This window comes from Lucilia sericata, unplaced genomic scaffold (genome assembly GCF_015586225.1).
Source record: "Lucilia sericata isolate MDLA Ls3-8-SP2 unplaced genomic scaffold, ASM1558622v1 Contig000000F_arrow, whole genome shotgun sequence".
In the NCBI taxonomy this organism is placed as follows: domain Eukaryota; kingdom Metazoa; phylum Arthropoda; class Insecta; order Diptera; family Calliphoridae; genus Lucilia; species Lucilia sericata.
The window spans coordinates 2,607,753-2,618,840 of NW_023994042.1; positions in this window are offsets into that span (position 1 = coordinate 2,607,753).

An 11,088-nucleotide genomic window follows, 5' to 3' on the forward strand; every position below is an offset into this window, starting at 1 on the left:
AACATCAGCACAAACCCAATATACCCTCCCCACTAAAGTGGTGTAGGGTATAATAAATAAACCTAATCAAAATTAGTTCCACATATGCGTAAATGTTATTACCCTCACTACGGAAACAAAAATTTTGGCAAATTACCTAAAAATTAGATAGTTAAATGGGTTTAAATAAAAAGTAGCTTGCTGGTGGAGGGTATAGGGTATATATTCGGCATAGCCGAATATAGCACTCTTACTTGTTTGTTTTATTTTTTATTTTCATGTGATTACCTCCATGCAACACTCATCATACCTGAAATTAATGGCGTCTGGAACCTTATTATTTAAAACCATAAGACCTATTTATCCCATTCAACTTTAATTTTACAATTTTCAACTTCGCAGTTTAATGACTTGTTCTTCTAACTTTACTGGGTTAAAATATACAAAAATACACACAAACATACATAAGACACAAACTTGTAGTTCAGTTCAATTCATAAATAAACAGTGTAGAAAATTTTAATATAGTATGTATGTATGTACAATAATAACATAGTTCTCAAATGATGTATGTATATTAATGTACTGAAAATGATATACTATTGCTAAATTTTTCTCAAAAATTCCCTAATTTTAGGAAATTTATAATCATTTTTTTCGGGTGCTTTTGGTTCACAAAATATTTTTTAGTGCATTTGAGGGAATAATTTCATTTCACACACTTAAATAACTCCTATTTAATTTTTTAATGCTAATTTTTGGAGGAATTGGCAGCTATTTCATATTCTTCATGGGGAGTTATTTAATTTGGGAGTTATTTCACTGTACCTCATATTTAAACGTGTTTATTGACGTGGGGATATAAATCTTGTAAAAAATAGAAGTTACAGAACTATTTCCCTCTTTTTTATTTTGTCGACTGCGTCTACTAATAGTTTTATAAATTGTAAATTACAATCATTAGTTTATTATTTTAGTTTGTGTGAAAAATAAAATTCGAAAACAAAATGTCAGGGCTAAAATGTAAGCACTTACTTATAAAAATATTTGTAAGTTATTACTAGACTAATTAATGTAGGCGGTATATAGTAGTCATTGAAAATATTCCTAACTAAAATTAAAGTTTAATTGATTCTACGATACCATTTCTCAAAATTTTTGTCGTGGCGTCAATATTTGGTGAGCTGAATAGAAGGATTAAAAGGTCCTATTTTGAGGTTTTTATATTGAAATGTTGGTATCATTAGAAAGGTCATTGAGAGATGCTTTAAATTCCATATCAGAAACATCAGTAACACAGAAAAAACATTTTGGTGAAATTATATGAGGTTAATAATAAAACAATTTGAATTAATTGTTTTAAATAATTCTATGTAAAAATTTGAAAAACTAAAAAAATTTCCGAAAAATTACGACATTTGTAATAATTTTGTAGTTATATACAAAATTGTGTTATGTCATTGAAATCGTCTCCCAAAGACCTTTCATATGATATGAAATTTGCATATGTTTAATTTGCAACAAATATAATAAAAATCATTAAAACCTTAAAAAGGACCTTTTTATCCTTTGATCCAGCTAACCAAATATTGACGTCAGGACAAAAATTTAGAGAAATGGTATCTTAGAATGAACCAGGTGGGAACATCAGCAAATTCCATTTTGGGGACACCCTAATATACATATGTATGTAGTAACAAATAAATGCGCCAAATTGAACAATACTGTAAATTGTGTGGGAATTCAGAAAACGTACTTTTCTTTATCTGCTAATAAACTGTCAAAACAATGCACAGTGGGGTCTCCTTGAACAAAACTTGGCATTAATTAAACTACAATGTTTTGTTATAAATTATGGGTATCGATGGATAGAGGAAGTCCTCTAGATACGAATTAAAAAAAGAAAAAGTTGCACTTAATGCAACAAAAAATATAGAAATTAAATGAAAATTTTTCGAAAAATTATCCCACTAAATTTGCCCTTGGCAAATTCTATGTTTATGTCCACGTACTTTTTTAGCATTTGCTTCTGTATATCCGTAATTCCTCCTATTTTCTAAAAATTAGTGAACAATATTTATTTTAATCTTAAATAATTATAAATATAACATTACTTTTTTCATTGTTTCATATAATTCATGTTTAAATTAAATTTTATTTACTTAAAAATTTCCTTTCCGCACCGTTTTAAAATGTGAGTTTTTTTGACAGTTCATGTGAAAAACTTCTCACAAAATTTTCTTACAGAAACACTTTTACTCACAAATTTCCAATAACTTAAGTCAAAAAACATAAATGACAGATAGTTCTCACAAAATTTTCTTACAGAAACACTTGCATGTGAGAAATGATATTTTGTTTCAATTCACATTGTTTTTTTTTTAATTTCACTGTTTCATGCGAGAAACTTCTCGATGCGAGAGTTACAGAAACGAGGCACAGGTTTGAATTATAAGAAGAGTAGTTTTATTTTCTATATTTTGTCACTAAAAATCGCTAACATGATAATATGTGGTTTACATACCGGTGTACTAGTCTTTAAAAACTTTTAAAGTGATACCAAACCCTCATGAGAGTTACTCTTCTTATCACGGATTTTTCCGTACAAATAGATTCCGTCTAATAATTTTGCAAAACTTATTTACAGGAATGTAAGACCAATAATGCATCAATCAATAGCACGTTCAGCCATTTTCATAGCATGGAGTGTTAGAAAAGAGAGCGTAAATGCCGCAGAGGCAAAAAGAGGCAAACATTTTTATTTTGGTGTTATTGAGAAGATTTCAGAGTATCTTTAGCATATGGTCTCTTAGAGGCCATCAGTGGCCAAATTGTACTTTTTCACTTTTAAAAATTGAAAAAAAAACATAAATATCTATAAAACATTGCATTTTAAGAAGTCGTTAATAATTAAGTCTCTGGCTGTAAAGATGATTTAAAATAACACCTTTTCATACATAACAATGGTATATTTGGTATCGAAAAAGAAAATTTTAAGAAATTTTATATTAAATGGTAGATTCGTACAAAAAATTTTATGGTATTAAATTAAATAAAAAAAATTCTTGAAAAATATATATAAAAACATAAACTTTGCTGCATCATCTAAAGGCCTATACAATAAAAATGGGAAAACTAATGATAGCGTTATATAGAATAAAGTCTTAGCTTTCCAGGCGTATTAAATTTTTATCAAAAAACTTATTTCTAAATATTTACTTTATGCCAAGTTTACTTAAAGGAGACCTCAACGTTTAAAAACTCTTTTCAATAATAAAAACTTTTTAGTTGGCAAACTAGCATAAAACGTTTTAAATAATGCAGGGATTTGCAAGATCAGAGATCTGCCCAGGAGAACGCCTGAGTAAGAGATGGTATCCGATATCTCATCGCAAACGACTTAAAAAGACCACGAAAAAGTTGATAATTAGAGACAAAAATCAATGATCGGAGTCTAATATTTTAAGAAACTGTGAGGCATTGATCAAACTTAAAAGATCATGGTCAAGTGGAGCATTAGATTCCGTAGGAATCTGTTCTACATACATATATGGCTCTAAACGTGAACCCAACGAGAGGAGGAAGAGAATCCCACTCAGAATGCATAAGTCCAAAGTTAGTATTATGGTTAGTATTCTAAGTGACACACATGATTACAGGTACAGCAATTCAAAATTGAAAGAACGAAGTGAGTAATTTTAAAGTGTGAGGAGTGGACAGTGAAACGCTGAAACACTTTATCTGTCATTGCCAGGATTTCGTGAAATTGTAGTTCAAATATTATGGGAATGATATAATTCTAATCGGAAAATTCTAAAGAACTACGTTCAAAATAAAATTCCTGTAACCTTTGACATTCACAAGATTTGTCTATTCGACCATGAATTTATCGTGGAATCTTTAATCAATATGAAGTAGAAAATTTCCATAGATAAAACATATTTTTAACGATAGCTGAATTCGTTTATTTAAAATCACTATTGAAATCTTCAACAATGGCTAACAATAAGAGCTTTTTTACATTTATGTATTTTAAAAGATGTAATAGTGGTACTACGTTGCCAAATTTATGATGTGACGTTCTTTTAGATGAATGAAATACTAAGTGAAATAAAGATTAAATAAATGTGGATTCTATTCTATGGATTCTGACAAGAAAATGGGTGTTCAAGATTCTTATTATTTTTCTTGCTAATCATTTAAAGAGATATGAAAGTAAGTATGTATAATCATTTCTATCAGTTCTCTTAATGCCAAATTTTATTTTAACACATTACCTAGTAAAAATACATATTAATAAAAAAATATACATTTACATATGTACATATTGTTAATTTACTTAAAGACTGTCATAAAATTCAAAATTCCCATTTTAACTGATTACTTTAAAATATCTTCCTTATTAAAGTATTTCATAGTTTTTCCCCTTTTAAAAAAAATTTATATTATTTTCGGCATGAAAATAATTTTATATTATAAATGTCAAAACTTATGCTTATGTTTTTGCCGTGTTTTGATTATGAAAATTTTAGTTAAAACTCAGGCAAGGTTGCTATTAATCTGTGCTAATTATATTATGTTTTAGTTTTCTAATCCTATAATTTGTTTAAAATTTATTTAAGAACTAGTAAAATTAAATCGTATTTATAAACTACTTTTTAAGTTATACCTGTCTTTAAATAAATCATCGATATGTATGTTTATATGTAGTTATTTTTTTCATGTCCTTCCTTAATAGGCATAAAAATTATATTTGGTTAAGGACGTCTTTATATTGATTAATGATACTTTTACATGGACAAATGATAATGGTAAACGTGTGTGAATAAATATACATACATATGTATGTATGTGTATGTACGTACATACATTAGACTGACTCACTCTGTATGGAAAGCAAAAACGTGTTTTTGTTACCCCTCTCAAAATTTACCTTGCTTTGTTTTATGATGATTCCCAAAATATTTTAAGTCTAGGAATGACCGTTCGTGAGCTGGTATTTTTGAATTATTTTTTTTAAATTTTAGTTTTGTTTTGAAACTATATATCCAATATGGGGTATCGTTTGAAGGGGTTTAAAGGCCGCGTTCAATGATGTATTAATCATAATAACCGTCTGCTCATAATTGTCATATTCCAAAAAATTGAAAATTTTTAGATTTTTCATTAATGTAAATAAAAAATATTGTATATTTTGTTAAAGAAAAAACTGTAACATTTAAAAAAACAACTAAAAAGGGACTTTTTTGAAACCGGTCCAGCTTACGAATGGCCACCGATAGACTTGAAATATTTTGGGAACCATCATAAAACAAAGTTTTTTTGAAGCTGGGTAATATATTGAATTGAACATGAAAAATCGTGTCCCCCATAGGATATTTTCTTGAAAACTGACCAGCTCACGAACGGACAACACTGAACCCAAAATATTTTGGGAAACATCATATTACATAACAGCAAATATTTTGAGGGGTGTAACTCAAGCACCATTTTTTGTGAGTCGGTCTAATACATATGTATATCGAAATATTTTTTAGAGTTATCAAATAGTCGGGTTTAACACTAATCGTATATAAATATTTTATTCGACATTTTCTACATAAGCATATTTTCCACCTTTAACTGAATAATATTTAATTGAGGACAGCTAATACTAATACAATAATATTATTACCATGTACATAAGTACGTACATATAAATATTTAAGGCAGGAGGTCAACAATAAGCTGAAAATTTATTTTGATCACAACAAAAATTTTGTAATGATTTATACTTATTTTTTATTTTTAGCAATGAGTTAGCTTTTCAAGGTAAGAATTTGTGGAATTATACTCTTGTAAAATAATAAAAATATATATCTTGCGCAATCTTTCAGTTACAATAGAAGTTTACATATAATATTTACACTATTTATTAATATTTTGTAATATGAGATACATACATACATACATACATACATACATACATACATAAGTAATTATTGATGTAATATATTAACCCTCAATAGCATCATTAACAAACTAAAAAAATAACTTTAAAACACGTACTAGACAACATATTTTCTTCATTAAAACTACTAGCAAACTCTATTGTATACATTATAACATGTTATACTATTATAACAACACTATTGTCTAACGTCATATTAAACTTTCAGTTTTTCTTAAAAGGTAAAACATGGTCAACTTTAATATTCATATAAAATATTTGAAAAATATTTGGACAAACAATAGTGTGCGTGGCACCTCTCAAAATAAAAAAATATTTATGTAGGTATGTATATCTGGGAAACTCTAAGAAACATTTTTTACAAGAAGGAGCATTCAAAGGACGGAATGAAATTGCCTGAAGTTCAATATGTATAGATGGGATTCTACCCAGGTATATTTCTTTTTTTCAATCTTTTTTGGGTATTTATAAAATGTTTTAAATATGACTATTTTTCAAAAATTGATTGACATATCGTAAATTATTTTAAATATGGAATTTGTTTTGATAAATATAAATATAAACAAATAAAAAAGGCAAATTAAATCAATTCTTCAGTTAAAGAATATAAATGTGGACAAGAGATGTTGTATGTAGCAACATATAAGAACTTCATCCACTTAGTGGAAAGGTACGTATTTGCGTGTCCACATAAATTAGCGGTGTAGCTGTTTATATCCTCACCTGAAACGCAAACGGCCCTAACTAACCAAAAATTCAAAATCGATTTTATTGTTGATTCTAATGTATTGCGTCAAAACAAATGTCCACACCAAAAATTGGACTCCTCCTACCATAATTATCGATTTTATTGACAAAAAAACAAAAGGCCCTATCTACAATAACATTTAAATATTAAAGGATTTTATTGTTGATTCTAATGTATTGCGTCAAAACAAATGTCCACACCAAAAATTGGACTCCTCCGACCATAATTATCGATTTTGTTGACAAAAAACAAAAGGCCCTATCTACAAAAATATTTAAATATTAAAGGTAAAAGGTCCAATTTATCCATTTTTATATACGCCTGTCATAAATGATAGGTTTCACTATTAAACAATTTGTTTCCTACAAATAAATCGCGTTCTAGAGACAAACTTTTTAATTTTAATATTTTTTTGCTTCTCCCGTAAAATTTTAAAAATGTTAGATAGGGCCGTTAGCGTTTTAGGTGACGATATGTACATATATTGATTGTTCCATGCACTTCATTCATTCAAAGGACTCAATTGATTAATTGTCGATAAATTCACAAAATTGGATATCTTCAATAAATATACAAAACAGAAGAACACTTCTCTAAAATTTTGCTGATTCATTTGATCATGAACCTTCCATTTACTACTGGTATTTATGAAGAGAAACTAATAATGGAAGCGACACAGTGTAAATACATCAGGATAGGACATCGCATTGAGTATTTATTTGGCAAATGATGTGTAAAAGTGTTTATCTTTCTTCAAAAAATAATAAAAATTGCATTCATTTATGCTTCATAATGTGTTTCTTCTCCACATAATCAGTCACATAGTTTATATCCACCTTTTTGGTAAACACCTGGTAATTTACCCGTTTTTACCCAACTTTCCCATTTTACCGGGTATTTACCTATTGGGTTTTTACCTTTTCCCCATCTCTATTAATATGACTAGATTATATGGGGCAATTTTTAAATTTAAAATTGCCCATTTTCAATAAAAATCACAGTAGGTAAGGTCTTTCATTTTTTAAAGAATATAAATGGTCAGACTTACAATAGTGTTTTTTGATATACTGTTATTATGCTCAAAATTCCTCTAAGAATTGTTCTTTATGTGAAAGGTTTATAACACAAAATTGTCAACAAAATTAATGTTACCCAGCATAAACTTACATTGAAAAGTAAGGGTTAAAATGCTAAATTTACTTAAGTCATTATTTTAACACGGAGATAACATTTGAGGCAAGTACTTACCACGCTCGCATGCATTTAGGGAGTTAAGTAAATAGTTTTATTTCTATTAAAAAGAAGTTCGAAAGCAATATGTCAAGTCTTAAAAGTAAGTATTTACATTATATTTTATTTATAAGTGTAGGCAAAGACCGACTTATTTTATTTATAAGTCTAGGCTAAGACCGACTCACTTGTATCACTTGTTGGTGCCGTTTTGTTACCCTATAACGAATCATACCTCGACGCACCCTTAGAACATTACATGTCCGAGTTCAACATGGAATTGAACCAACCAGAGTCATGAATGAACGACTCTTGTTTGTGTTAATACAAGGTAGAACCGGTAGTTTATGCAATAATCGAACAATGAACTCAGTCCTAATGTCCACCAAGACAGGATAGCAACAAATAAGCATTCTGCAGTTTCTTATTCACCCTCATTATGATAACTTCTGGCATGCGCATCCATAAACATTGGCGTGTCAGACGTAGTCCCAAGTGGGCACCAACTAATTTGTCAATTGACCCGGTAACCAGAGCATCCCGTCAAGTGTCGCCCGAAATTCGCACCAGTCTGGATGTCGACAGCAGATAACTGTCAGTATAGATTCGGATATTTCTGTTGTACATCCTATATATGGGTGAGATTTCAGACTGTATGAAGGAAGATGTAGTGGCATACTTCGTACAGCACCGGAGCAGAGGCTCCGGTAGCTCATTATTAAATATTACGGAAGGCAACTATTGTGTATTCTATATGCTCAAGGGCTTTTCCAATGAAAACCACCAGCTAGGGTAGAGAGGTTTCTAGAGATTTTTAGTATTGAAGATCAATAATCCGTTTCAATGTTTTCAAAAGAAAGGATGAGAGACTGGTCCTGCTCTGATTCGGTTTAATATGGGAGGTCTTTCCCCTTTGGAAATAAAGACCACCGTAAACCTCGCTTTGGTATAAGTGCTTCGATATCAAATTCAATATTCATATGAACTGAGAAGCAGCAGCCGTTTATTGTGTCATTTCTATGTGTCACAATAAAAGTAGGTTCGCAGTGGTCATATAGCTAGGGACGATAAAGAAAGTGTAACTCCCAGATCGTTACAAGATTGTATTCGCCACTGTAATGTATGAAAACTTTTAGATTACTTTTAGCTATTATATATGCTCTAATCCTTTCTGTACTGTTCATGTATAAGAGCTTTGCTACTGAGCAGGCAAAGCTGCTTTGAAAGGGTGAAGATTGTTTTGTGTGACCTTCACCATTTCTAGAGATGCGTACTCCGGTGATATTTACGTCCGCTTGATCCGAGTTCAAAACGGTTGACGAAGACGACTCGTCAACCGTTTCATCGTCGTTAACTGCCTTTTCCATTCCCTCGAAGAACTCTCCAACCAGTTGATAGTTGTTTGGGGTGTGGGGGACTGAACTGGCAGTTTGATGGATCTGGATTTTACTTTAGAAAAACTCCATTAATTTTCTATGTGCCATTTCCCAATTTAGGTACCTTTTGACAGGTTTTCACTTTTTGTTGTTCAGTGCTAGTTATAAATATGTTAGCAAAAAGTTAAAATAATTATGAGTTAACATATAAAATCCGACAGGGATCTAATAATTCGTCCTGCTATTACAACTTTAAAGTTTTCTAACATTTCCATTGTCTTCTTGATAAAATCATCAAGTTTTTAATTAATTTTGTGTGATAGCAGCAAGTAATTGTAGAAAAAACTTGAACAGTAATAGTTCGTATAAAATTATTAAGTAGAATAGGCGTTTATTACAAAAGTATTATTTTTTTATCAGGCTGCCTGTTGTTTTGTGTGAATTCAGGGAATAAATAATAATTCCCTTATTCATAACCTTTTATCAAAGGTTTATAAATCAAATTTTTATACAAAAGTTGTTCTATAAACCCTTGATAAATATTTATGAATAATGCAGTAAAACTATAACAGACAATGAATTAAATAATTTAACTTATATTTTTATTAAAAGTTTTTTGTGTTTCTCGTTGTATTGTCTACATGAATATATATGTATGTATTTATGTATTTGCAAACAAAAATATAATACATATGTATATTTTAATGGTTATTTTAAGTCCTAAATCCCATTGAAACTATTTTCATGAAAAGTTTATTTTAAAATGTAAAAAATTTAAATACTTAATTCCACATACATACATATATACATACATACATTAGGGATATAACTATTGACATTTTTTGCAAATATGAGAATTGGTATAGCGTAGCCGGATACATTTATTAGCGGTTGTTAAAAAAGTTCTCGCACCAAACGCAATAAAGTTTTTCATAAATTTTTTTCAATTATTTTGGAAAAAATACATTTTATACCTTCGTTAAGATGTTTTTATACTTAATTAATAATATCTGCCGACATACTTCAAAAGATTATTATAAGGGAAGTATCCCTCAAACTTGCAAAAGAGGCTTCAAATATTTATATAACACATAATATGTTTACATAGTTATCATTATTTATTTGTTGTAAAACTAATTATTTTTCAGAGAATTATTCTCAAATTTATAATTGTCATAAACATTGGTTATTTCCACGGAGCTGGGATGACTTACAGGCTGGAGGCTTTCGCAATCTTCTTGCGGCTGGCAAATTTTCCTTTTGTTGTTATTTTGGTTGCACACTCACTCACTCTTTTTTTTTATATATGTATAAAGAACACAACCATTATTTTGTTTGAGTTTTATTTCTTTTTCTTTTATTTTATGTTTCTTTCTATTTTATTAAAAACCAAACAATTTATTTTAAGTTCTTTTCTATTTAATTCTTTTAAGTTCTGTGTTTTTTATTTATTTAAATTTTCTTTTATATAATGGCCGTCTGCACGATAAAGTAGATCAATCAAGTGAGCAGCAACATCAAAGGTACAAACCATAGATGACAGATAGCCAGCTCAAGCTTTACCACGAATAAAAGAGCTTTCCCTCTTCACACTTACATGTTCTGTGTGAATTCAACACAAAGCTACAACAACAAATATTCAATATTTTAATTCCAAAATTCGCACAAAAAAACAATTCGGACACAAATTTTATAACAGAAACACAATTTTTTATTTTTTTACAATTATTTTAATATAATTTCTTTAGCAAAATCTTTTTAATTTTCACAAACCAAAAAATTTAATTTTTTAATTATTTGACATT